The sequence below is a fragment of the Carassius gibelio genome, chromosome B3 (genome assembly GCF_023724105.1).
Source record: "Carassius gibelio isolate Cgi1373 ecotype wild population from Czech Republic chromosome B3, carGib1.2-hapl.c, whole genome shotgun sequence".
NCBI classification, from domain to species: domain Eukaryota; kingdom Metazoa; phylum Chordata; class Actinopteri; order Cypriniformes; family Cyprinidae; genus Carassius; species Carassius gibelio.
This window is the reverse complement of record NC_068398.1, coordinates 52044535-52072318: the sequence shown is the minus strand read 5'-3', so window position 1 is coordinate 52072318 and position 27784 is coordinate 52044535. Positions and strand designations below refer to the sequence as shown.

The 27784-nt window shown below is 36.2% G+C and overlaps 2 protein-coding genes and 2 long non-coding RNA genes across 5 annotated transcripts in view; 1 reads left to right on the top strand and 3 right to left on the bottom strand.

Moving 5' to 3' along the window:
• Nucleotides 1-3803, bottom strand: part of LOC127951901 (patched domain-containing protein 3) — a 126378-nt gene extending 122575 nt beyond the window's left edge. The window contains exon 1 of the mRNA XM_052550036.1: nt 3658-3803. The gene's annotated coding sequence lies outside the window, so the exon portion shown is untranslated. The remainder of the gene's footprint in view (nt 1-3657) is intronic.
• LOC127951902 (patched domain-containing protein 3-like) overlaps nt 1-3803 on the bottom strand; it is a 126378-nt gene extending 122575 nt beyond the window's left edge. Inside the window, exon 1 of one of the 2 annotated variants that reach the window (XM_052550037.1) lies at nt 3658-3803. The gene's annotated coding sequence lies outside the window, so the exon portion shown is untranslated. Of the gene's footprint in view, nt 1-2428; nt 2539-3657 lie in introns of those variants that run through there. The other variant, XM_052550038.1, reaches the window with a different exon arrangement.
• Nucleotides 1-27784, top strand: part of LOC127951924 (uncharacterized) — a 29580-nt gene extending 1796 nt beyond the window's left edge. The window contains exons 2-6 of the long non-coding RNA XR_008152764.1: nt 24350-24476; nt 25805-26375; nt 26473-26565; nt 27355-27558; nt 27683-27784. This is a non-coding gene — a long non-coding RNA (uncharacterized LOC127951924). The remainder of the gene's footprint in view (nt 1-24349; nt 24477-25804; nt 26376-26472; nt 26566-27354; nt 27559-27682) is intronic.
• Nucleotides 9851-10443, bottom strand: LOC127951929 (uncharacterized). The gene is made up of 3 exons (XR_008152768.1): nt 10326-10443; nt 10047-10179; nt 9851-9955 (listed from the first exon to the last, which is right to left on the bottom strand). It is a non-coding gene; the product is annotated as an uncharacterized LOC127951929 (long non-coding RNA).

Below are 27784 nucleotides of genomic sequence, written 5' to 3'. Positions count from 1 at the left end.
TTTGCTGTCAATGGAACATTTTTGTAATGTTGTTATTGTTTGTCTTTTCCTCGTTGTTACTTTGCGCTTAAAATGGTTTGAGATGGATAGAAATGTCATCGCTGAGTGAGTTTAGTCTTTTTCAAAATTCACGTTCGCAGTGTAGCTATATTGTTTGATGTTTTTTTCATTGATACAGTCTTATTCACTTTTAGTTTTTTCTTTTTTTTTAGATTCAATATTTTACCTAGTAGTGATATTGCTGTGAATTTCATGTTTTTCAATATTGGTTTTCAAAATGTACTTAAGTAAATATGCTTTAAAAAATGTTCAGTGTTACTAGCAAACTCTAACAGCAAGGTATTAACTGTCCATATATTGCACTTGACAAATAAGCTATTGTGGCTTTTTTGCTGAATATTTTATATATTTAAATACATTTTTTTTTAAGTACAAGATTAGGCTAACTGAATATATGTGATATCAAATAAGGGTTAGCCAAAATGTAATGTAAATGTAATCCAAAAGTAATCAGATTACGTTACCAAAAATGTGTAATCTGAGAGATTAAATTACTGAATACAACTGTTTTCATGTAATCTGTAATCAGTAACTGATTACAATTCATAAGTAATCTACCCAGCTCTGAATGCAGAATATTAATAACTATGACTGGGACTGGTATATACGTACTATTATAATGAGAAGACCATATTTTAAAAAGCTGCACATTCTTTTGTGAAGAACGCGTCCACAAAAGATGGAAATCCAAAAAGAGTTTGCATTCAAAGCCCCGCAGATATGTTCATGTGGATTCTGGCTTTTTAAAAATAGCTTATAAGTCTTAATATTAACATTATGTTGTATAAATAACAAAGCGTATTCTTAATGATAGCTTTCCTTACAATATGTATAATTCCTAAAATAAGAAAAATCCTAATATATCGCCTTGCTTACAGTATCGCAACATATCCAATTGTAACATCTATTTTGTTCAATTCAATTCAATTCAAGTTTATTTGTATAGCGCTTTTTACAAAATAAATCGTTACAAAGCAACTTTACAGAAAATTATGTTTCTACAATATTTAGTGATATGTATCATATCGCCAGATTCTTGGCAATACACAGCCCTGGTAACTGCTTTAACCCTCTGGAGTCTAAGGTTATTTTTGGGGCCTGAAGAAGTTTTGTCATGCCCTGATATTTGTGCGTTTTTCAGTTTCTTATACATCTAAATGGCTAAAGTCTAATCTCACTGTAATCAGCACAAACTGGGCTATAATAATATGTGAGCAGCATGTATGTACATGATTGTATTTTGGAAAAAAAAACGTATACATGGTTAGTGAAAAACTATTTTTTTTTTAAATCACTTGAATAAGGCCATAAAACACATAAAGAACAATGGTTCCCGGATTTTTGAGAACTGGAGCTTGTAGCCTAGAATTTTCTTTCTAAATTATGTGAAAATCATCTTGTTTACTCACTCACAGAAAACAATATATTGATTTAAATTTTCTAAGACACTTTTTCTTGGTAAAAGTCATATGCGAGTAGGTGTCAACTATCATTGTGATTTACACCTGAGAAGACAAAGACACGCATAATGAGCTGCATAATGAGCCTTTCAGTCAGCTGTGTCATATTAGACCAAAAAGGAAAATTATACATTTAGTCCTGGTCCGCTTAGCAGTCACACTGGCATTTTTGATACCGTACACTGCCACCCAAACCCTGATGCACACCAAACAAGCAGAGCAAGATCACTATAAAGATCCGGGTCTCGGTCTGCTTGTTTGGTGTGCATCAGGGTTTGGATGGCAGCGTTCACACTTACTCAAACGAACCGCACTAACAGAACAATTGCATTATATGAGAATTGAATAGAATTCACTGAATGGTTAATGAGGAAAAATGCACTTTTTCACATTGACAAATTTAGGTGTGGTGCAGGTCATCATATAGTGTGTGACTATCATCTGAATTTTTACAAAAATACTTTTTTATTGATAAATCTAGCAAGAGTCAAGCACTGTGTTAGATTTATAACAGATTTTGTCAGACTTCGATCTAAAATATCTGGAAAAGCCAATGAGAGATTTAGAAAAATAATACATCTAATGGATGTGCACAAAAAAAAAAAAAAAAAAAAAAGTCAAATCTTAAGATATTAATGATAAACATTTATGGTGAAGTAAGCCTAGAATAACTTTTGTGTCACCCCACATGACAATTTTAGGCACGAATGCAACAAATTGGTGAATATTTTGGAAATGCAAGAGTCAGTACAACACAACTTTATATTTTTAAGACCAATATTTGAAGTAAATAAAATAAATAAATAAATAAATAAAAAAATCAGGCTTATAAGTCAACCACCCAGGTACACAGTAAAAGTAAACAAGTTTTGTTATTCATTAAGGCCCTACAGAGGGTTAACGCCCACCCTTTCCTCCAAAGTCTGGCTGAGGTTTTTCATGGCGTCTCCATGTGGTCCTGTTCGGTGTAGCAACTTGACTTTATTATATGCACATGAAGCCTGAAAAGTTTTTCAGATTTTTTTTTTATGAATTTACATATTTTGGTTCTTTACATTTACATTTAATCATTTTGCATACGCTTTTATCACTTGGGGGATATATAAAGCGATTCTTCTTAAAGAGGCAGAAAGATACAGGAAGTGCTTGTAATAGTGTTAGACATTGTTCAAATAAGTGCAAGCTAGAAAAAGAAGGAATAAATAAAGAGAAAGGGTTTTTGTGTTTGTTTTTCTACAGTGAAGTCAAGTGGTTTCAAAAGAGATGCGTTTTCAGCTGTGGCTTGAAAATTGTCAGGGATTCAACATTCCTGATAGGGCTGGGAAATCATTCTTTGGAGTCTCCAAGTGTCTTTCCTAAAATTCTAAAATTTACCTTGAAATAAACGTGTAGAAAATACAGTTTAGTGAGATTCACCCTTCAGTTTTTTTGGTTTGGCTGGATATGCAAGTAATGACAAAATGAACATGTTAAAAAAATAAATAGTACATTTTTATTTTCATGATAATTGTGTGTATAATCACACAAAAAGGGTGTGATTCAATTGATCTATTGTCAGCTCTAGAAAATACAGTAGTGGTAATAAAGATAAGCCCAGATTTATCAAACAAAATGCTGTTTAAAACAACGATCGCTACTATACAACATCTCATTACGAAATAAAACAGTATTAACACATTAGCAGACAACAACAGCAGCACACGTTTAATTTCCTCGATATTTAAACATTTAAATTCTACTGATGTGGTTTGACCCCAGGACACATTTTCGCTAGGCCACCGGTTTTGACACTAGTTACACCCCACGTTTCCATTCCAGAAACAGGGTCACTTAAAAACAGCTGGAGCGACTTTTGTTTTTGTAGATGATTTATGACATACAGATCCACTTATAGCGTTTTGACGAGCATTTATTTTAGGAGAGAAAACGTTTTATCGTAATCGCAAATCAAGGTTTAAGAAAGCGGAAAAACGTTACACCCCTTTTGCGAATGTAGAAAAAATCTTCAAAAATTATTATTTTACAAACATGTGTATGATAAATCCGTTATGTGACTGTTCATGAATTGCGCCTGTCGCGCCGAGGAAACGGCTTTCAGTAAAATATATGATGTAGTGCCGAGAGGACACGGACTTACCAATAATTACGATGTTAACGGTTCTGTTCTCTGGTCTATGAAAAAGGCGTGTCATCTAAAGATGAGCTCAAACTTTTTCGTTTCGTTTTCTTCGTCTTCTTCTCTCGTAGCCTGCGGTTTGAAACCCAGCTCACGGTGCACTAGCGCCACCACAGCTGAGCTGAAAGTGAAAGGCCATCGAGAGTAACTCCTCTCTTATAAACGTGACAAGGGCTCGTGGGACAAAAAAAAAAAAAAAAAAAAAAAATTCCGCGCTGGCATTTTTTGCATAGACAAATATACCTAGACGCATGACTCGTCGGCAACTTCGGCATCTAAACCGTCACACAATAATAAACACTCGGGTTATTATCTTTCACAATGTAAGACTCAACAGTTGTTCCTGGATGTATTTTGGTCATTTTTAACATTATGACAGATTCATGTAAGACTATTTATAGCTATCGATATTGCTAGTTAGGTGTGAAAACTGAGACTTTATAAGAAATCACAAGTTTAAATTAATTCTTATTAAGTTTTAACTTTATATTTCAGTTTATAGGCTATCATAAACTAAATGGTGTTATGAGCACCCAGCCGGCACATGACCTTCAATGTTGATCGAAATAAGGTCAGTTGTTTTAACAAAACATCGTTTAAAATGTTTAATGCTAAATGGTTGAAAAAGGTTAACAAACTTTTAAATTATCTAAATTAAATTATTTAATTATTTAAGATTATTATTATTTATAATTTATGAATGAGTCAGTCTATTGTTCGTTATCTGGCTCCCCAGATAGCCACTGGACGCTGTAACGGAACAGGGCCGCAACCGCAAAACGATAGAGCCGGGTCTGGCATGCATCCGCCTCACGGACTCATTACTGAGTCCAAACGCACATCGGGCCGAAGCCGTTTCTGGTCTGTTTTTAGGGGTTGTTGCGGATATGTGCCAGCGCCGATCCAGCACCGCCTGATCATCCCGTTACAGATGCGTAAAGGGTGCGTGAAACGATTCCGCCTACCGGAGCTGTGCCGGATGTGTTACGAATCCGCTTAAATCACCACTGGATTGACCTTTTGCCTTATTTTCGGCATTTTTGTCAGGGTATCATAGTAGTGTATGCTACCTAGGCATAGGCCTACATTTTTCACAGACCAGAAAAACATTTTCACTACAAGGCCTTGGCTATAAATAAAAAGCTTGACTTGATTTGATAAAGGCTAGTTTCAGTTGGAGCAATGCCCAGGCCTATAGGCTATAGCTGAAATAAATCGTTTTAATGATTAAAACGCATACTAAAACAACGTGAACAAAGTTAACAAACACAGACGTTAATTCATAGATTTAATTATAAAAAAATGAACAACAAAGTCATGAACAAAATCAACTATTAACACAAAACACAGTCAACAACAAACACAGAATTAATGGAATAAAAAACACAACATGAAAAGAAAAAACCATGCACTTAAACAAAATCACTAGGTGTCAGCTGTTGCTGTTGCTGCTCCTGCTGCTGACGCGCAAGTCTCTCCTGGCGCCCTCCACTCCTGTCCGCCGAAAGGGCAAACCACCTAATGGCATTCCTCCATACTTCAGCTTCTGTTGCTGTTGGCACTGCACCTGGAAAACAGCATTACTGATTAGGTTGAATGAGACACATTTGGGTCAGTGCTGGTCCTACATGACGACAAAACAGGCAGACGTATATTGCATTTGCTCAAAATGAAGATAGGCCCATCCTTCTAATTCGGCCTACAGTTTGTGCATTATTGATGGAGCTGTAATAATATAATAGCCTAATAATAAAAAAAAAAACTGGTCATGTAAAACTGAATAAGACAACTATATCTAACCATTGAGGTTAAGACGTTGCCCCAATTAGGCCTAATAGTAATAAAAAAAATAAGAATAATAAAAAGATTAGTGTTGTCAAAAGACCTGGTACTTCGGTACCAAGTCAGTACAAAAAAAATGTAAAACCAACACTTTCGTAAGGTTGGTCTGGACCATTCGTAAGCTCTCTCTTAGCGTTGTTTGAGCTCAAGACTCAGCAGTCTTTAGAAACCAGCACAGCGAAGTACAAGTCACACTATGGTATGTTGACAATGTTGTGGCTCAAGAATGATTTTGTTATTTTTTAAGACTTATAATAAATTATGTTCGCAATGGATACAGGCCTATTTATGAAGTTGACTGGTGGTACTTAGCCTAGGCTTTTTCGTAATGTAATTAAAGCGAATTTGCAATCTTTTTTTTTGATAATTAAAATCTGGCAAACAAATTGTCTCTAAATGGCTAAGATCTATAAATGGGTAATCATGGTGGTGTCCAGTAAGCGACCAACTATGGTAGCGATCCAACGTGTCATTGTATTGAATCAAAGACGGAGACGGACACGGAGCCATTCAGTCCATGTCAATTTTTTTATTCGGCAAAACTTAAGCCCTTCTGACATTTTGCCTGACGTGGCTATATTAAAATAAAACTTCGCCTCCCAAGACAACTCATTATGGAGCTGCTGGACCTTCTCAGACCTGCGCTTGCCAGGATAACGCGGCGGAATTTTGCTTTAAACCCTGAAGCCCAGCGCTAATTTTTTTTTTTTTTTTTTGCTACAGAGAGATTCATCGAGGTCGTGGGAGAGAGGCTTGGTGCCCTTTTTTTACGTTGCTTCCCCATCATCAATTACAATTCTGATTGTAAAGTACCTCACCATTAATATAAAAGTGTATTATATAATTTTTATAAGTCGTTAAACCCATGTCAAGAAGCGGCACGAGTGGCACAACGGGATAAGGAGGGTGGATGATTAGCGAGGGATACCCGGTTCGTCTAACATATCGTGTGAACATATTACTGACCATTTGATAATTTAATTTATAGTCTAGATTTACTTACAACTTAAACTATGTTAAAATAAATGTTACTATAATAATTTGAAGAATATTTCATTTGCATAGAACGTGTTGTCTTTCTTAACGCTGTATTGCACCTTCGCGTGAAGTGGAAAATCGATTCCTGAGCAATCAATGCCAAATAATTCAGCACCCTCACTTTGGACAGCGCTCTTGTGACGTCGAACGTAAGAGGCAGTGTGCTAAGAAGCTTCCTAAGGGACACTTTGGGGAACACACTTAGGAACATAAACAACTTTGGTAAGATATATCTTTCGAGGTCTTCTTAGCGCGCTAAGAGTGAGAGTTATCGGGAAACCGGGCCCAGAACTTTTCAATTCATCTCAATGGACACACAGCGAACCTATATTTGATGCTGTGTAAATTCTTTGTGAAGGCGCACGACCACTGATCTATATATATATATATATATATATATATATATATATATATATATATATATATATATATATATATATATATATATATAACTATATTATTATATTATCTATATTATAGATCAGTGCGCATGACTCCCCGTCGCTTTACTGATAGCGCTGTTTCTCACACATGCAAAGAGAGAGAAAGAGCGAGAGTCTTACCATGCTGAATCGACACGCTATATGCAAACTATTCTTTGTTGTCTTCTCCTGTCTAAATAATGGAGTTCATTTAGAATTATTCATATTCATTTTCGAAAAAACAGAAGACATACCGGTTTCTCCGGTAGTGGGCGGAGCTAATGCGCAAATGGCAATTTCATAGTACCGTCCCTGTTTTGATTTCAGCAAATCAGTTTGACCGAACGCAGACAACGTGATTAATATTCATGAACCCCAGCAGCTCATCAATTTATAGTGCATTGTATATTGTTAGTATAATAATTCATATGATCTATTACTATATTTTTTACAGAAACCCTCAATGACAAAAAATATCTTAAGCATCACCACCAGTCTTAAGTTCAGATAAAATGACAAATATGCATTCATTAGACCTAAAAGTACATTTTAACATAAAGGCATTGTGCTAGAAATATTACTATTATTTAGTAAAATGTATGTGATACTGCTACTACTGTTGAAAAAATGTATAAAACTTTATTTTTAAAATAAATAAATCACAATATTTCTTCCATGTTTTAATTTTAATAGCAAATCCCCTTTATTTACCAAAAATAAAATATGTTTAAATTTCATAAATTAAAAGACAAAATTAAATTTTGGGGAAACTTTTTTACTGTTTTTCATAATTATATAAGTCGTAGAAAAACGTTAAACACAATTGTAAATAAGTATAAAGAATAGCATTGGTTTTATTTTTAGTGCTAAAAAGTAATTTTTGTTTCCAATTAGCATATTTTTGTGTTTTGCTTTGGTACCGAAATTGGCACCGAGAACCGTGGATTTTCACTGGTATTGGAACCGAATACTGAAATTTTGGTACCGTGACAACACTAATATACAGTACAGGCCAAAAGTTTGGACACACCTTCTCATTCAATGCGTTTCCTGTATTTTCATGACTATTTACATTGTAGATTCTCACTGGCTACTTTGAAGAAACTAGAATATAAAAAATGTTTTCAGTTATTTCAAACTTTTTGGGTACATAATTCCACATGTGTTCATTAATAGCTTTTGATACATTCAGTGAGTCATGAAAATAAATGAAACACATTGAATGATAAGGTGTGTCCAAATTTTGGCCTGTACTGTATGTATATATATATATATATATATATATATATATATATATATATATATATATATATATTAATCTAGATTAATCTCCCTGTAATCTTGGAATTAATCTACATTAATCTAGATTAAAATGGCTCATTTGAATTCTGCCGAAGGCATTCAAATTATGTTCAATATGTACTTGTTAGTAATGATAGAGCTGTGCTGACGGGCTTGCATCGGTTGCACTCAAACATAGTAGTTCTCCTACAGTAAACTAATTCTGCAATGCACAAGTTGCAAACAACCTTTCGCCTGTTTAACACATAATCCATCTGCAGTCTGTATGCGTTTCGTATGTGGTGCAGAAGCAGCGCGTACTCATTGTGCTTTCACAGAGGACGCGCTTGAACTCCACTACTGATCCACGACTCTTTGGTCAACAAACACAACATTTATTCATTATTTAGATTTCAAATCATGTAAAAAAAATAAATAAAATCCTTTTCATCTTTGTGACTCTATCACAGAACAGTAACAATCTTTCATAGACATTAGTTTAAACTAAATAAATATAAACAGTGTATTATTCATGGATTTGACTTCTAGATTTGTATAATAAGTTACTGAAACAAGCGGCAACACATTTAAACATAATATTTAGCCCAATTATCTTGTTAGGATATTGCAAATATTTAAAATTAAAACACACCACTGACAGAAACAATCGACTCTCGTCCCTTTTACATTTAAAGCTTTATTACAAATAATCCCACGGGTCTTAATTAACTTTGTTTTTCTGCTTCCATAAAAGTGCATAGGTATTAAGTTGCCTTGTTTATCTAAGCTCTTTTTCTTGTTTTAAACCTAGCAAAAAAGCCACGTGTTGACTGTGAAACACAGTAGGCTTTAATTTATAACATTTATTATGAAATTACTGCATTTCCGTGCCAATCCATGTTCATTTTCATCACAAACAATGCGCTGTCACTTTAACTAAGCGCGTGCAGCACAGCAAAAATAGACTCGGTACGTAAACGATCGCTACACTGCTGCAGACACACTGCTCCTGGAACACACTAATGCTGGAATCCGTTGCAGAAGGAGTATGTAATAAACAGGAAGTCATCATAGCTTGCGTAGTATAGACCCAGCTCCCAACCCAACTTTGAGAATAGATTAACGGCAATATATTTTTTTTATCCCGCAATAAGAGTCTCACGCAGCACGTTAACGCCGATAACGGCCCACCACTAATATATATATATATATATATATATATATATATATATATATATATATATATATATATAATATATGTGTATTCAAATCAGAAAACAAGAAAAAAGTATATATACAGGATATTTATTGTACACATGTACTTGTAAATTTGTATGAAAAAGTCACCATGTGAATAGGGGAAGCCCATATTAAGGTCAAACACTGGACTCAAGTGTTGAGGTGGTGGTGGTGTTGACTGGTGCGCTGAGCTATTGATTACTAGATGACCATTGAGGGAAAATGATAACAAGAGAAGCAGACTGTCAGACAAGGAGAGAAATGAACAGGACAGAACACCACCTTTGTACTTTCATTTGTATTGTAATTTTGCTACAGAGCATGATTCCTACCATTGAAGGGGTCTGACTCCCTCCTCACATTCCAGCTTATGTCTGTATAGGTTCCCTGTCTTGTATTGTCCAGAGACTCCTGACCCATGTCCACTGCAATATCCGCTTTTGGATAAAGGGATAACCGTGAATCAACATATTGCAGTGGTACAAATCACTGGACTGTACATTGTTGCAGTTGGCAATCAAAACTTACAGAGGGGGGCTGGAGGGAGACTAGGAAGGGTAGCGCTAAGAGGGAGAGGTTGAGGCCGAGGCCGAGACTCTGGTCTTCTTTTTGGAGTCTGCTCAGTTTCAGAGTCAGTACTGCGTTTTCAAATCCTGGGTGACTAGTGAAGACAGAGGTCAAATTGTAATGACAAGGCAATAGCATCATTCAATGGGCAGGCATGAACAAAGGCTTTTTTTTGTACCCTAAACCCATCCCTACCCATAGCTTTTGCAGTAATACAACAATTATCTATAATGTACATACTGTGTCGCTTTTCTTCTCCTTTTTGCCATGGGGCCCTCATCCTCTGACTGGAGGACTGCCGTTCCATTTCTGTTGTAGTCCTTCAGCTTTTGCCTTGCCTTACTGAAGTCATCTACTATTATAAAAAAATTAAAAATAAAGAAAGACATATATGGATATAATTAAGGACAAAGGAAGCTAGGCATAACTGTTGTCATAACATGGAAAGAATTATAGAAACTGTTTGCTTGTTTATTTACCTTTTTCAAAGAGTGTTCTTATTTTGAAGATTTTCCAGCCAAGGCCTGGCATTTCATGCCTCTTTATGGCCTTTTGGGTTTTTTCCTCGGAAATGAATGTTGGCCAAAAACATTCATCACCTTTAACCCATGACCTCGGCACAACTTCTGTAACGTCCTCGTCGAGGAAAATTACTCCACAAAATGTCTTTTAAAAATAATTGTGTAAAAAATAAGATGATTAAAAAAATACATAACTGAACTGAACTGAACTATGATTTTCAAAAATAAAGTCTAGTCCTTCATATGAAACAATGGTATAACCACCATTGCCTCATTGAAAGGGACAGCCATGCATTTTTGTGTGAAAGATGACAGTTTGGAGAATTTTATCTCATGGCTTAGGTCAGCTGGTATCACAATGTTTAAAATGTCCGAATTAAAAGGATATACGATATCACCGTGACAGTCAATTACATTAATTATTCGACACACATTTTTGCCCATAAGAAATGTGTTGTTTCGACATGTTGTGGTCATGGTGAACCTCTCTGATATCAGTTCATCATACTGGTGACAGATCAAGTTTGGTACTGGTATAGGGCCTCGGGCATGTTCTTTGCACAATTTGATGGTCACTTGTAACACCACCATTTAATCCCTCGGACAGGCGTCTGATAATTTGGGCCAGGGGATTTGAGGGTTTGCGTACAAAACCCTTCAGATTTTGCAAATAATTTTCATATGGAAAGGATGATATAACATCCAGATTGCCAAAATGTTTTGCATCCTGTGCAAGATGGGTCAACCCATGAACATTGTACACTAGCTGATCATTTCCATACAGGCGGGCAAAATGTTCCACAAAAGCATGAAGGAGGCTGTTGGCATATTCGTTGTACTTTCTGGCAAAGAAAGGGGAGACCAGCATTGCCATGGCTGTCGACAGCAGCAGGAAGTTTGCATATAGATCAGGGCTTAACACCTCATGCAACACCACCGGCCGTGTGTATAAGAGAAACTGACGGAACTCCGTCGCCTTCCACCTATCCACTTCGTTCAGTGCTCTTGGTCTTCTAGCAAATTCCGAAGGAATGTGGGGTCTTAAGCTTAGAAGATTTCTGGATATTCTGTCCACGTCTCTCCCTGGTAAACGGACATTCAGAGGACCTTTCATCCACAGAAAGATAAGGCGTCTTACCACCCCCAAGCACACCCAGGTGCATGTAGTCCAGTGGGACTTGGGACACCAAACCAAAATGTACATTTGTGAATGCATGAGGACCATGGTGGTGTTCCTCATCTTCCTGCCTGGCAAATGCCTCATCATCCCCTGTTTGGCTATTCATGAGGGGGTATGTCATGCGGTGATTGAGGTACACCCCACTCTGAATACACTTGTCACAACCATAGTAACCGTTAAAAGCCTTTGTGACTTTCACAAAGGATTTTGCCGGTGCGTCACAGATTATCGAATGAATTTTTAAAGTGAGCCTTTTCCCCTCAAATGTAAACCCCTCCTGTAATTGTGAGAGTTCATTTGCCAAATCTGTGAGATACATTTTTGATGACTCAGGTTTCTTTATACCTGAGTACATCCCGATGACTACAGGTTCTTTCATGGGTACTCCAACCAATATACCTAAAATGGGCCACAACTGAAGACCTGAACTTTTAAAAAGTGGAAGGCCATCCACTGACATTTGAAGATGTAAACAACATCCATCGACAAGCTTGTCTTTCCACTGGGAAAGGGTATGTTTTAACGCCGCAATAATGCCAATGTAGTGGTATAGACCACCGCAGAGCTCCCTAACAGAATAGTCTCTTCTTGTGTTAAGAAGAGTTCGTGCATCTTTTGGCAAGTCACATGGGTAGACCGTTAATATTGCCAAGAGAGCCGAAAGTGTAATATGGGAAATACCATATGTTAATGCCCAGTTGGAAAGGCGATTTCTGAGTTTTTCTGGTTCCTCCCAGTCAGATATTTCTTCTACATCACTATCATCTTGATAATAAGATCTATCCTCTGGGTCAGACACAACAGTTGCCATTGGATCTAATCCAAGATTTCCTTCCATGATTTCATTTTCAGGTTCTGCAACATCATCTGTTGGAGACCCAGTATCTCTGGGAGGAAGTGTGGCTGCAGGTGTTTCCTGGCCAATATCATTTAACCTTCTATTAAGGTCCACCCTGGCTCTTCTCCTCAACGCTGAACTGGAAACAGGTGTCTTGCGTCTATTCATTTTTTTACATTTAGGTAACTATCTCAACTGTAAATTGAATAATAATAATAATAATAAAAAAAAAGTATGGAGTTTGGAATGGAATGAAAATCTGAGTATTATACCTTCGTCTCAACAGTTTGCATCATGTTTTCAGCATCTGGAAAAAGAAATGGAAAGTATATAGTAAGTTGTTGTCTTAATTTTATTTATTATGTGACTGGAAAAGTTGTCTGGTTTATCAAAAATAAAGATTTGGTAACAAGTATAACATTTATTTCTCTATCCCTCTATTGGTCTATATCTATCTATCTATCTATCTATCTATCTATCTATGGCTGACTCAGGAGACTCACTTTGGTTTACAAGAAAATGAAAGTAAAAAAAAAGTAATTGTAAGGTTGAAATTGCCACTGCCACTTTCTATCATATATTTTCTCTTCCTTTTCTTTAATGAATGCATATTTGATTTCAGTAATGATACTTTGGCCATGAATAAAAAAAAATATATAATCACAATTACTTAATTTATTTTTATTCCAGGCAAAGTAGCATTTTACGACAGACTAATTGTAATTGTTTTTTTTTTTCAGCATAGATCATTTCTATGAGGTGCCCAGAACAACATACTAAAAGTCCTAAGAAATCCTAGTTGAGGAAATATGTTAATTTATCATCAATCGGAAATGTGTGCCAATAAGGCCAGGCAACAATACACCCCAATGGGGCTATTTTTTTCCCTTTACTCCTATCAAAATGAAACTTTACACAATGAAAGTAACCATGAAAACCTTTTTTTTTTTTTGTATTACAAGTTTCTTTGAAAATTAATTGTAATATGCAAATATTGGTTGTGTTGTTGCGGTCCTTAATGGCACACATTTCAGATTAATGATAAATTAACATATTTCCTCAAATAGGATTTCGGTCTGTGTATATTTTGGTCATTTGATTTTCTATTTAAAAATTAATAAAGATAAATGAGAAACGGTTTGATTTTTGTTTGTGGGTAAAAAATGAGATTATGCTTTAATATTTGTTTGAATGTGTGGGCGGCGCTGAAACGCCCCTTTCATCCCTTCTGTACCGCACCGACAAGCGGCAACCGCTGCTCAGGTTATCTTCACCAGGAGAGAAGCGGCAGACAGCAGAGTTTATTAATCCTGCGAATTCTTTGCTAGTGGTGCTTGCAAGATAAAATAATAATAATAATAATAATAATAAATTAATAAAAAAATAAAAAAATAGTATTATATTTTTTCCTTCTGCTACATGTTATTGACAAAGCAGACTTGACAACTTTATTCATAAAACACCATTTGAATTTTACTTTAGCCTGTGATCTACAAAGACATGGAATAAAATACAGGCCTACTACAAATTTTTTGCCTACTTATTTTATTCTAGGCCATTCAAAAACCCAACCCCACATTTATAATAAAATTTATATTAAAATAAGTTAAGTTTTCCCCATAATTAGTCTACTTTAAATGTTTTAGTTATAGGCTATAGGCTACTTAGAATTATGTACAGTAGATGACGTATGAATATAGTGATGGTGTGACATCATTACAGATAATGAGTTCAGACGGGAAACACTGCACCTCTTCTTGGTTTCATTTAAATTACATAGGCCTAAATATAAAATTATTATTATTATTTTTCTATTTAAATTGATTATTTTAAAAGTAGACATGATGTCCAGCTAGACATGGTTCGTCTGATGCATGAGCCTGGTTCATTTCTGACGTTTCAGAAAGAAGTTAATGTAGACCGAGATGGCAGAAAGCACATCCTGTTGAGTTTTGTAAGGTTTTCATGTTATTCAGGGTGTCTTACGACCCAAACTGACGGAGCTGAAGCTCTTTCCTCTTGTTATCGGGATGGAAGCTGTGGATCCGGATTCGGCGATCAGAGAAGTGCAGCAGACTACACTCTACAAGATAAAGCTTCAGTTGCTGTTGTTTGTAATAGCAAATGAAAACATGTTAGGCTGTGAGGTTTTTCTTAAATAGGCATAGAATAAAATTAGTAGGCTAAAAATCTGCATATTTCATGTCATTGTAGATCATACAGTAAAATTCAAATATCATTGAATCAATTAATTTCTGTTTGGTCAAAAAAAAAAAAAATGTATATATGTATATATATATATATATATATATATATATATATATATATATATATATATATATATATATATATATATATAAGCTTGCAAGCACCACTAGCAAAGAATTAGCAGGATTAATAAACTCTGCCGTCTGCCGCTTCTCTCCCGGTGAAAATTAACTGAGCTCGTGGTTGCCCCTTGTTGGTGCAGTACAGAAGGGATGAAAGGGGCGTTTCAGTGCCGCCCACACATTCAAACAGATATTAAAGCATAATCTCATTTTTTACCCACAAACAAAAATACGAAAAATCCAGCTAAATTTTCGTTTTCCGTTTCTTAAACAAAACGAAAAAACGAAAATCAAACCGTTTCTCATTAATCTTTATTTATTTTTAAATAGAAAATCGAATGACCAAAATATACACGGACCGGTTTCTTAGGACTTTTAGTATGTTGTTCTAGACACCTCATAGAAATGATCTATGCTGAAAAAAATTATTTTACAATTATGTTTTTATTTTTGGCTCCAAAATGAGTTAGTTTGCCTAGACTATTTGTTTTATTCTCAACTTTTACAAAAGAGCACGGCCTGCTGGGAAATCTGTTTGACGAATCATTGTATTTCTCATCGTGACATTTCTCGAATGTTATTGCTAGGTTTGTCTTTCTGAGAGGTGGCGGTAATGCACCGTTAAGTTTGCCAACCGCCATAAAACACAAAAATAAGTCTTTCTGAGAGTGTCTCATCTAACTAAATAGTTGTAAACAGCCAAGCAACTGCAATGTTCAGCAAGCCAAAAAGGAAAAAGATAAGAAAGCTGCAGTTTGTGGCATCGGTGATTGACACTGTTAGATGATGGCTAGCTGGCAGCATAAAATTCAAGCGAGTGTTTAAATGGTCGGTCAAGGTGTAAAATTAAGCTCACAATGTTGCATGTCATTTTCATGAATGTGTGCCTGCAATTCTCAGCGCTTTAACGGCATAGCAGCTAAAGCTAAGATAAGGTGACCAGATGTCCGAGACCAAAACAGAAACGGGGACATTTTCAGTTTGACTGTCAATCTGATTGAAATACAAACAAGTTTTATCTTAAAAAACAGGGACATAGGTAGTTTTTTCTGTATTTTCCCAGAGGCAACCAAAAACGGGGACTGTACCTGTCTGGACATCGCTAAGACTACCTCTTAAAATTCAGCACATTAGCGCAAATATATGCCATGATATTAAAAAGTTGATTCTGTTATCCTATAATTGGGTCTATTCTGTGCTAGGTTATTTCTAGAGTGCAGTAGCGCTATGCGGCTTAACACAGACTGGTGCGCAAATAACAGCCTGTAACTGCTATCTACGAAGCAAACAGCATTTCACTTGCACGTTTAAGTAATAGACAGTAAATTAGAATAAACGCATAAAAATAGATGTACATAATAAACACATAGACACATAAAAACTTACGTGTGGTAGCCTAGCTGGTCAGTTAAATCTCCGTTGACAGCTTGGTTTGATGATATTTTTTTTAAAATTATTTTTTTGCGCTTCAGATTGAAGTCCGTAGTACGGATGTGGACCGTATCTGCAAGACGACAGTCAAGCGAGACCCAACGTTCACTTGGCACTTTTGGCGCTGTCGTAAAATGGACCTAAAACGGAGCTCAAACGGACCAGTGCTGTAACGGACCTTATAGCATCACAAAATGTTGCAGTGTAGTTTTTAAACACTGATAATATTGATCAGCTTAATGAAAATGCATTTATCTCATGCTCTAGATAGAAAAAAAAATATGCAGACCGATAACCAGTGTTTTGAAAATGTTTATTCCACTGAGTTCGTCACACAGTTTGAGAAAAGTATTTCGGATGTGGTCCACATCAGGTAGTGTCTGACAAAGTATGGTCAAAACAGTGTTGGCTCAAATCCGTTTTGCAGATATGGGCCAGAGCAGTTTTTAGCCCTTTTTTAAATGCAGTCGGCTCAGATTTGTATCACAGATTCGGGCCACACCAGTATAGCCTATGTGAAAACAGTATCGGCTCAGATTCATATTGCAGATCTGGACCAGATCAGTGTCAGACACAGCTAATGTCTTTCGGTTATCTATGGGAAAAGTGATCTGGGCCAGATCTGTAAAATGATATAAATACTGAACTGATGGCAGTTAGAATGTTTAAGCTGAAACCTCTATCTGGCACGGATCTGGTTCACAAGCAGAAAACGTCTCTAAGATAGAAACGGAGGCAAGGGGCTTAAAACGGATCCGGGCCAAATGTAATTGCTATCTGGCTCGGCTCGGTGTTCATCACAGCAGTTCAGTCAGTGTACTGTTTGAGTAAATGAATTACTCCGGGATATTGGTTTGTTTGAACTCAGAGGGAGTGTCAGCCACATTAAAAAAAGTTAACAGCTCAAGTAATTTGTGGATTAATGCGTATTAGAGATGCGAACTGTTTAAAACGATTCAGTTCGATTTGGTGAACTGAATGATTCGTTCGCAAACCGGAAATCCAGCTGCTTTGATTTGAACTCTCTCTCACACAGACACGGAAGAGAAGACAATGCTGAATAAAGTCATCATTTTTGCTATTTTTGGACCAAAATGTATTTTTGATGCTTCAAAAAATTCTTACTGACCCTATGATGTCACATGGACTACTTTGATGATGTTTTTCTTACCTTTCTGGACATGGACAGTATACCGCACACACAGTTTCAATGGAGGGACTGAGAGCTCTCAGACTAAATCTAAAATATCTCAAACTGTGTTCCGAAGATAAAAGGAGGTCTTACATGTTTGGAACAGCATAAGGGTGAGTTATTAATGACATAATTTTCATTTTTGGGCGAACTAACCCTTTAACCAACTAATACTAGCACTTTTCCTTCATTTCTTGTCTTTCATATTAAAAAAAAAAAAAAGTTACTAGACTGAGACTTGTCATGGCACTTGTATCCTGTTGTTGTTTTCTTGTTGACCTGACTGCTTCTATTGTTCTCATTTGTTAAATGATTAAATGTAAATGTTTATACAGGACGGTACAGAAAGTGCACAAGTGGGAGAGAGTGGAGGGGACGGTGTCAGAAAGGACCTAGCGCTGGGACACTTTCAAGGATCACCCGAAGCACAACCACACTGTATACACAAGGCTGCTCGTTCTAACATTTTAGAGTGCCTTGCGGTAGAAATCTCATTCTGCATTCCCCACGGTAAAGAAGACACTGGTTCCCGTTAGAACCCCTCCTCCCCCACTCAGGGTGCCCTCTCAAACGCTGGGCCCTTGTAATTGTCCTAATCTTCCCTCCCCTTACAGCGTCCTTGATTGAAGGTTCCCTCCTCAAACTGTGTAACCCATTTTCACTGCACAAATGTACACATCTCTTGTCATGAGACACATTACTAAAACATGTTTTTCACAGAAACTGTAGTTTTCCACCAAAATAAAAGATCCCCTGGTTTCAGTCATTACCTTCATAATTCACCCATGATGAAGGTAAGAATATGTGATACTGCATCGCGATTTCAACGTTGATCCAATTTGCAAAATCGAAAGGTCATTCAACGTTGATTCAACCATGGTACCTGACGTTGTTTCAACGTTAAAATGCCGGCTGGGTACAGTGAGCACTTTGACAAGACCATGTCAGACTGTCAGGATTACATTTACATTACATTTACATTTATTCATTTAGCAGACGCTTTTATCCAAAGCGACTCACAGATGAAGACAGTGGAAGCAATCAAAAACAACAAAAAGAGCAATGATATATAAGTGCTATAACAAGTCTCAGTTAGGTTAACACAGTACACGTAGCATGGGATTTTAAATAATATAATAAATAAAAAGAAAACGGATAGAATAAAAAATAAAAGAATAGAGCATGCTAGTTAGAGGGCTTTACACATACACATACACATTTGCATAATAAATGAAAAGAAAATAGAATACAAAAAGATTAGAAAGGTAGTTAGATTTTTTAAAGAATAGAATTAGAATAGTGAGTGTTAAAGTTAGAGGGTCAAATAAAGATGGAAGAGATGTGTTTTAAGCCGATTCTTGAAGATGGCTAAGGACTCAGCTGATGACACTCAACTCTACCTCTCATTCCATCCTGATGATCCGACGGTAGCTATTCGCATCTCAGCTTGTCTAACAGACATTTCTTCCTGGATGATGGACCATCACCTTCAACTCAACCTTGCCAAGACAGAACTGCTTGTGATTCCAGCAAACCCATCATTCCATCACAATTTCACCATCAAGTTAGGCACATCAACCATAACTCCTTCAAAAACAGCTAGAAGCCTTGGAGTTATGATTGATGATCAGCTGACTTTCTCAGACCACATTGCTAAAACTGTCAGATCCTGCAGATTTGCTTTATTCAACATCAAGAAGATCAAGCCCTTTCTTTCGGAACATGCTGCACAACTCAAGTTCAAGCTCTTGTTCTGTCCAGGCTGGACTATTGCAATGGCCTCTTGGCAGGTCTTCCAGCCAATTCTATCAAACCTTTACATTTAATCCAGAATGCGGCAGCTAGATTAATTTTTAATGAGCCAAAAGAATACGTCATACATCTGTTTATCAATTTGCACTGGCTTCCAATAGCTGCTCGTATAAAATTCAAGGCATTGATGTTTGCCTACAAAACTACCACTGGCTCTGCACCCATTTACCTAAATTTGTTACTTCAGACTTATGTGCCCTCTAGAAGCTTGCGTTCTGCAAGTGAACGTTGCTTGATTGTGCCATCCCAAAGAAGCACAAAGTCACTTTTACGGACTTGTAAATTAAATGTTCCCTCCTGGTGGAATGACCTTCCCAACTCAATCCGAGCAGTCCTTAGCCATCTTCAAGAATCGGCTTAAAACACATCTCTTCCATCTTTATTTGACCCTCTAACTTTAACACTCACTATTCTAATTCTATTCTTTAAAAAAATCTAAAAAGCGCTATAAAATTGTAAGGAATTATTAATTATTATTATTTAAATCTAACCAGTTTCTTCAGTCAATCACAATACTATAGACTGCATTTCAAATGATTCACGCAAGTTGTTTAATGCCAGTCATGTGCTGTATGTGTATTTACACAAAAACTACATGTAAATAGCCTAGAAAATAATTGCTCTTGATGTTTTAATAATGATAATTAATTTTGATAAAAAGTTTTTTTGAGGGGGAGCATCTCATATCCTGGTGTGTGATAAACATAACTATATTTTGACCCCAAACATTCATATGTATTCACATGTATGGAAAAATAAACAACTTTGAAAATTTGGGTTTTCTACATGAGTGTGTGTAATGTGCATTGTAGAAAAAAATGTCAAGCATTGTCAAGTTTTTTTACATTATTTTACTTAATTAATTCTATTAAATATAGGAAAATCTTGAGGGAAGCGGTGGAGAATTAGTCTTTATTAGGTTTTGTCATCACAACTTAACCAATCTATTCCAAGAGAAAGATAGAACTGAAAACTGAAATAGAATGTGTTTCTTGAGCTGAGATTGATCAGAGGATTTTTTTATCATACATATATATATATATATATATATATATATATATATATATATATATATATATATATATATATATATATATATATAATTAAACACAATTTGGAATTCCACATTTTTTTGTGTGTTGTGTCATTAGTTGGGTCTTAATTTATTTAATAATTATTTGACAAATACTATTTGAAACAGTAAATTTCATGATTATTTATTTTACTTAATAACTTACTTTTATTCTTCATTATTCAGGGTTTCCGCGGGGTTGTAAAGGTAGTAAAAGGTAGTAAATTAAATTATGCCAAATTAAGGCCAGTAAAAAGTAGTAAAAGGTAGTAAACTTCATCTGACGAGGTAGTACATTTTCGAAGCCCCATTTAACTGGGTCTATATCATGGGTGTCCAAACTACGGTCCAGTTTTTATTGGCCCGCAACCAGGGTCCGAAATTAACACCCGCCAAGCGCCAAGTGTGGTTAGATTTTCTGTTTGGCGAGTAAATCTCAAAAGGCTATCCGCCACACTGGCGGGTGAATGTTCATCATATCAAAATAGTAATACAAATATATTACAATTGCCTTTTGTAATGTTATGATGCCTGGAAATTAGTTCAAATCTCCTGCGAATCTAGAGCGAGCGAGCGAGCAAAAGTGCGCTTGCAAACCGTGTAGCGAGCGCACGGCATAAAGGGAGAGACCTTAGGTGTGTGTCTCTCTCTCTCTCTCATGCAGTGGTGACGCGTTCATATAAACGGCACCTAAACGCTGTAAAAAAATTATTATGACATTTTAATTGTTTATTAATAAACAAGTGTTTCTGTGTCAGCTGCAAAGATGAAGTTGACACTGACTCGCGTAGTGAATGCGCCAGAGAAAAATGCATTTCTTATGGATTAGCCTATAGCCTACTTTTATTTTGTTTTGAATGGTTCTGTTTAAAAGTAGAAATTTCAAGCTTTCTGTAGATAATAGGACATTTTTCATTTGTTTAGGTCTGTGAGGCGAGTAGCCTAGGCTACCTATACGCTCAGTTTCGCTTCATGTCTGAACGTGTTGTGATTATACAAAATAATGAAACATGGATTCAAATTAAGATATAATTAAAACAAAATGAAATTTGTTTCAAAGAGAGGCTTTGTGTAAGTGGGGACAACAAAGAATTAACTTGATGCGGAAGCTAAATTCTTTTAATGTATCTCAGCAGTCTCAGCAGTATTGTTAAAATCTGCTCCATGATCAGGAATTTTGTCTAATGCCCTCAGGACAACGATACCTGCCCCCCCCCAAGGAAAACCAACAGATATGCAAATTATTTTATCCCCTCCGCCATCAGGTTTTTAAATACTGTTAATAGCGGCAACAAGATAGGTCCAGGCATCGTAAACCTCTGTACTATTATTTATTAATTTATTTACTCAAATGTTGGTCGCTGCTCAGACTAAGTATTGTGGCCTGTGTATTTGTTGCTTGTTCTGGCACCCAAATGCAATATGATACTACTGACAGTGTTTCTAAATGCTGGATTAAGTGTTGTCTTTGTCTTGTTGATACGACTGGTAGACTAAAACTGAATTGCCCTACGGGGATAAATAAAGTTGTTTGAATCTTGAATCTTGAATAGCGTTCTGAAAAAAAAAATGTGGATGGATTTATAGCGTTTTGGGAAAAAAATGTGGATGGATTTATAGCGTTTTGGGAAAAAAATCTGGATGGATTTATAGCGTTTTGGGAAAAAATATATAGATGGATTTATAGCGTTTTGAAAAAAAAATATATAGATGGATTTATAGCGTTTTGAACAAAAAATATATAGATGGATTTATTGCATTTTGGGAAAGAAATATGGATGGATTAAAAGCGTTTTGGAAAAAAAATCTTGATGGATTTATAGCGTTTCGGGAAAAAATCTGGATAGATTAATAGCGTTTTGGAAAAAAATATGGATGGATTTATAGCGTTTTGAAAATAAATATAGATGGATTCATAGCGTTTTGGGAAAGAAATATGGATGGATTAATAGCGTTTTGGAAAAAATTATGGATGGATTAATAGCGTTTTGGGAACAAAATATGGAATCTCTCGAAGCCCTCAGGTTAATATGCGATAAAGTAATTGTCTGTGGTGGCGTTCTGAAAGTTCCTATGACCAAGGAGTTCTTGGCATCTGCTGCTTCAGCAAGGTCACAATACAGGCTGTACCTTGATAGTGAGCGGAAAAAAAGGAGAGTGCCACACAAGAGCTGAAGAGGAAAGCAGCAGAGAAAGAGCTGGAGGACCTCCGGAACCAGCGGCAGGTTCTCGGTAGTGTGTCCCATACACTTGAGAATGTCATGTCGCGTGTAGGACAACTCGAGGTATCGCACACCAGACACGCATTTTCTCAGTTTATGGCCAATATTGTTATGTTTAAGGACATCATGGAATTAAAATAATGTCTGTAATACAGTATGTTATGATTGTACTGTACAATTAAATACAATCGTTGCTAAGTCTGAAGTCTGAACACTTTACCTCAGAGCATCCATTAACTGAATGAATTGAGAATGTCACCTGAAAATCCGATAACATCAGCAGTTTTCATCCACGCAGCTGATTTCTGTAAATGAATGCAAAACTAAATGTATATTGCAGCACTGGGTGACGTCAGTATATATATTAATGACGATTTGTGACAAAAAAATTTAAATTTAATATAAAAGTATGTAAATGGCGCTCTGTGGCACGGCAGGATTTTGAACAAAAAGGAGCAATCACAAGACTTTTTATAGCCTGTATTCAGAGTTTAACTTCACAGAAAAAGTCAACTCCGAGTTCAGGGTTAGGCTTCGAGTTTGTTGAACCTCCATTCTGGAATACCCATTTGATGTACTGTTCAAAATAATATGAATATGCTGCTTGACTTACATTATCTCTTGTCTTTTCGGTCAATTCTGGTGATTCAACGGACAAGTGTCTCTGATGTGCGCACGGCCATCAGACGAAAGTGTAACAATGAGCAGTTCAGCCAAAAACAAGCAACATAATTATGTGTGTTGTGTGTTTTTGTATGGTGGGAGGGGTGCAATAATAAGTAATGTTGTTTTCCATTGTTCTCTATTTCACAGTGTTCTTTAAAGTTTATGTGTGATGTTTTCAAGGAGTACCAATATTTGAAAATGTTTAAAAGGCATTATGTAAGTGTTCATACATTTGTTGTATAAATGTTAAGAGATCGTACCAGTTGTTTATATTTACAATGGTTCAAATACATTAAAGTATATTTTTTCACCTGGAAGTAGTCCCACAAGTATTTCAACCTTTAGTACTGTATACTGGTTATACATTTTGCAAGTACGTGCAAGGTAGAAAGTAATATAGCAAAGTACTGATAAAGTATATTGACTATTAACCGCTAAGTATACTTTTTTGGTAATTGGAATAAGCCAAAATTTTAATAAGGCACATTATTAGCACAGTAAAAATATGTCAAAAGTATAAAGCTTATATATTTATAAAACACTAACAATTAATGGTTGCACTTTCTTTTACAGTGAGTGTACTTACATGAACTTGTAGTGTACTTATCTAAGAAAGTTCTGGTAATACAAGGTAACTACATAAGGAACAGGACTGTAAAATAAAGTGCTACCCAGTTAATTTTAAATAAGACAAAGTATACTATAATGGTACTTATTAAGTATATATTAGTACATATACAGCCATATGCTTAAAGTATAGAAAATATACTTTAGGTTGTTACACTTTAGCACATAAAAGTACATTAAATACACTTCAAGTTGAGCTTTTCTACAATTTAATTACATTTAAAATATATTTAGTACAAAATTAGTTGTTCCAAAATAGCATGCTTCAAGTTAACTAATCATGAACACACATGAAGTATAATGATGATTAGTGTGGCCACAAGTACACAAAAGTATGCTAAATCTTATTACACTTATGGCACTTATTTTTCAGCTGGGAGGGGCTGGAATTGAGAATTGCCAACCACCGGCAGCTTTGTATGCAGTGAACCACATGGTCAGGAAAGAGGTCAACGGGAAGTTGAAATGGCACCTATTTATGATGAAATGCATGGCTTGTGGTAATTAACATGAATTTACACCATTATCTGATATTACACTATTATTTACACATTATTACTTTATCTATGAATCATATAGATTGTTTATTTGTTGCCGATGTAGTAATCATGAATAAATGGTTGGTCCTTCATGAGTTTTATGCATGAATTAATGCATATTAGTGCCAGCGTTTTGTTAAGTGAGTTGTGTTTTTATGTTACCATAAAAATATAGTGGCAAATATATGTTTATATAAGTTTAAGGCAAATGTATATGGTTTAATACAGCTTTACCACCTGCAACATTAAAATTATTCTTACACTTTAATGAATCACTAATTATATTAATAAAGTAATATAGTATACATATGCTACTACTTTTAGTACTTTAGTATAGTTTGATGCAAAAATGTTCAATGCATGACCTTTACTTGTAGTAGAGCAGGGGGCTTCTAAGTGGGTAAAATAGTTTCAGGGGAGGTTCAGTGTATAACAATCGGCCTTATTGGAAGATGTTACGTTTGTTAAATTGGGGACAGAGTAAACTGTGTGTGAAGAATGAGACAACAACAAATTTAGAATGAATAAATAGTGTATTTACAATAATCACAATGAACTTAAAACGCAATAAAACTGGACATCTTAAAAGCAGAGAGTCTTTCACTGCCATACCTTTATTATAGTCCTTAAGAAATCCAGCGTGTTGTAAAAGTGTCCACCTTGTATATACAATCGAAAGAAGTGATAATCCAGTAAATGTGAGATGCTGGAATGAGAAGTCCTTAAAAGTAACTCCTCAATCCAGCAGCAGTGATCGGTCAAAAACCTTGTCTGTTTGTCATGCTGCTTGCTTTATACTGGTCTAGTTCCTTATGTTCGGTGACAGGCCGACCCATTTACAGCTAAAGACATACATACACAAAAATGAATAAGAGGATTAAAATGGCTAAGACAACAAGACAAATCATTAAAACTAAATGATATATAAATAAAACCGTTTTAATATATATTGAGCAGTGAAAAACGTGTCCCATCCTTTCCATGGGAACTTTACCATCCACTACTCATTACTTGAAAAATCATCTGTCTCAGGTGGGACAAAAGTTATATTTTATGGTATAATAATTATTGAAAAAACACCTCTAAGTCTGGGACAATTCTGACATGTTAGCCAACATTTTGAGCCTTTTGGAAAATATATACTATAAGTATAATATAAAATCAACATAACAAGGTGATCATGAGTAAATATAGTAATAGAATATACACTGCTGCATTAACTTATACGTTACCAAATGTGTTTGTTTGTCTATAGTCTTTATGTCATTTTTATTATTATTATTATTTAGATGGAACCTTGCTTCAGGAGTGATGGCAGCCTGAATCTGACCAATACAGTGGAAGCGGCAAAGATGAAGGAAGCCAACAAAGGAAAGCCATACACAAGACCCCTATCTACGGAGAAAGTGCAGCCAAGAAAAGTTTAAGTCAGAACCAGTGAGATCTGTCTAACAGAAAGCACCTGTTGGGTTTCTTTGTAATCCAGTTTGGTGTAATTTGCAGGGAAACATTTAGGTGGGTGGCTGAAAATGCCCTGGGCTATGCTGCTTACCTGGTGGCAGCTATGAAGAGGGACCCCACAGGAGGAAGCAAAGACTCCCTGAAACTACCCTTGTTGTGGCCAAGTTCTTGGAAGTATATTGAGCTCTTTCCTTTAGGCAAAATTGCCGTTGTCATGAAGGAAGAGCAATATACTGGAAAAGCTCCCCAGCATACAGCTTACTCCCCCAACCCAGCACGGTACCACCATCCATACTTCCACTGCCTCTTTCCACTCCCTCTTGTTTAGGAAGTTCCCTAACCAGAAAAACCTGACTAAGACTGTACAAAGGCTGGTTTTCCCTCTCAAAGTCGCACCTTGTAAGCAAACATTTTTGTATAACACTTTTTTGATTTGTTTAGTATATATTGATGTTCCGTTGTCATGTTTATCTGTTTGTCCTGCCTTTTTTTTAAGCTTTGGCCCAGGCAAGTGCACGGCCCTCAGCCAACCTCAACCACCCAACTGTGACAACTGAGATAGATGACAGCACACTGCTGGCAGAGACAGGTAAGTTTGAGGAGGCATATGTGGCATGTACATTTTGATTGCAGGGGGATTGCTTGTGCTATCATGGACTGATCCTGATCCTGCCTGTGACATTTGAACCTGCTCCTTCAATGCCTTCTATCCCTGAGGACTGATGGCTGATACAGGTGTATGCCGGCTGGATGAGATCAAAGCCACTATCAAATCACAATATGATCGGATCTTAAAAATGCATTCTACAAAAAAAGTGGCCAGAAAACTAGCAGGATGCAGTTATGGCACTGCAACTTGGGCAACTAATGTTGGCAACGAGCATGGACAGGAGATCATGTCTGTGCTCACTACCAGTGAAGGTTTTGGTCTCGGGCTAATGACTGCAGGCCTTATCAAGTGACACAGGGTGGATGAGGTGGCCCCGGAGTAATGTATGTCGACTGAGACTGGTGTGGCAACACTCTTTTGAGGAGGATGTTTGAAAAGTGGGAGCAAATGAATATTCGGATAGATGTATGGCACTTCATGCAAAGGTTTGTTGTGGGTTGCACCACTGACTTTCACCAGTTGTATGCCACATTTATAAGTGGCCTCAGCCACTGCATTTTCATGTGGAACCAGGTCGACCTGACGGCGCTAAATATGGCAAAGCAAGCAGAGCTAGGAGCTGATGGGAAACCATCATCCGAAGCTGATGTGCTACGCTATATCAGTCGTAGTGTGCCAGAACAGTTATGAGAATTGCAAGAATAGCTATTTGTGTGTTTATATGAAAATTTTATATGGTATTTTTATTTTATTTTGTTTTATTTACAGGCACGCTGGCTAGTGACACCTTCCTTCAGGCGTATCTTTTGAATTGACTTGCAAGGTGCAGTGAGGATCTGGATGTGGCAGCAACAATTTATGAGCAGCTGCCACATTCCTACAATCATCTTCTGCCTCATGCTGTCAGTACTCTTGCAGAGGAGATTATGGGCATGAAAATCATCCCTTATGTTGGGCCAAGAAAGTACACTGGTAGATAAAAATGTTTTTGTTTTTGGTGACAATTTCATTCAAGTATAAACACACCATTTAATATAATAATATAATATAATATCATGGTATATTATGTAACTGTCAATGTTTTACTATTTTAAAGGTGAACTTCTTGGAGTGGATTATCTTTGATATGGTAGTACGTCCTTTTAGCAATGGAGACATTATTATAGAAGGAAGAGAGGAGTGACTGATATACATTAAG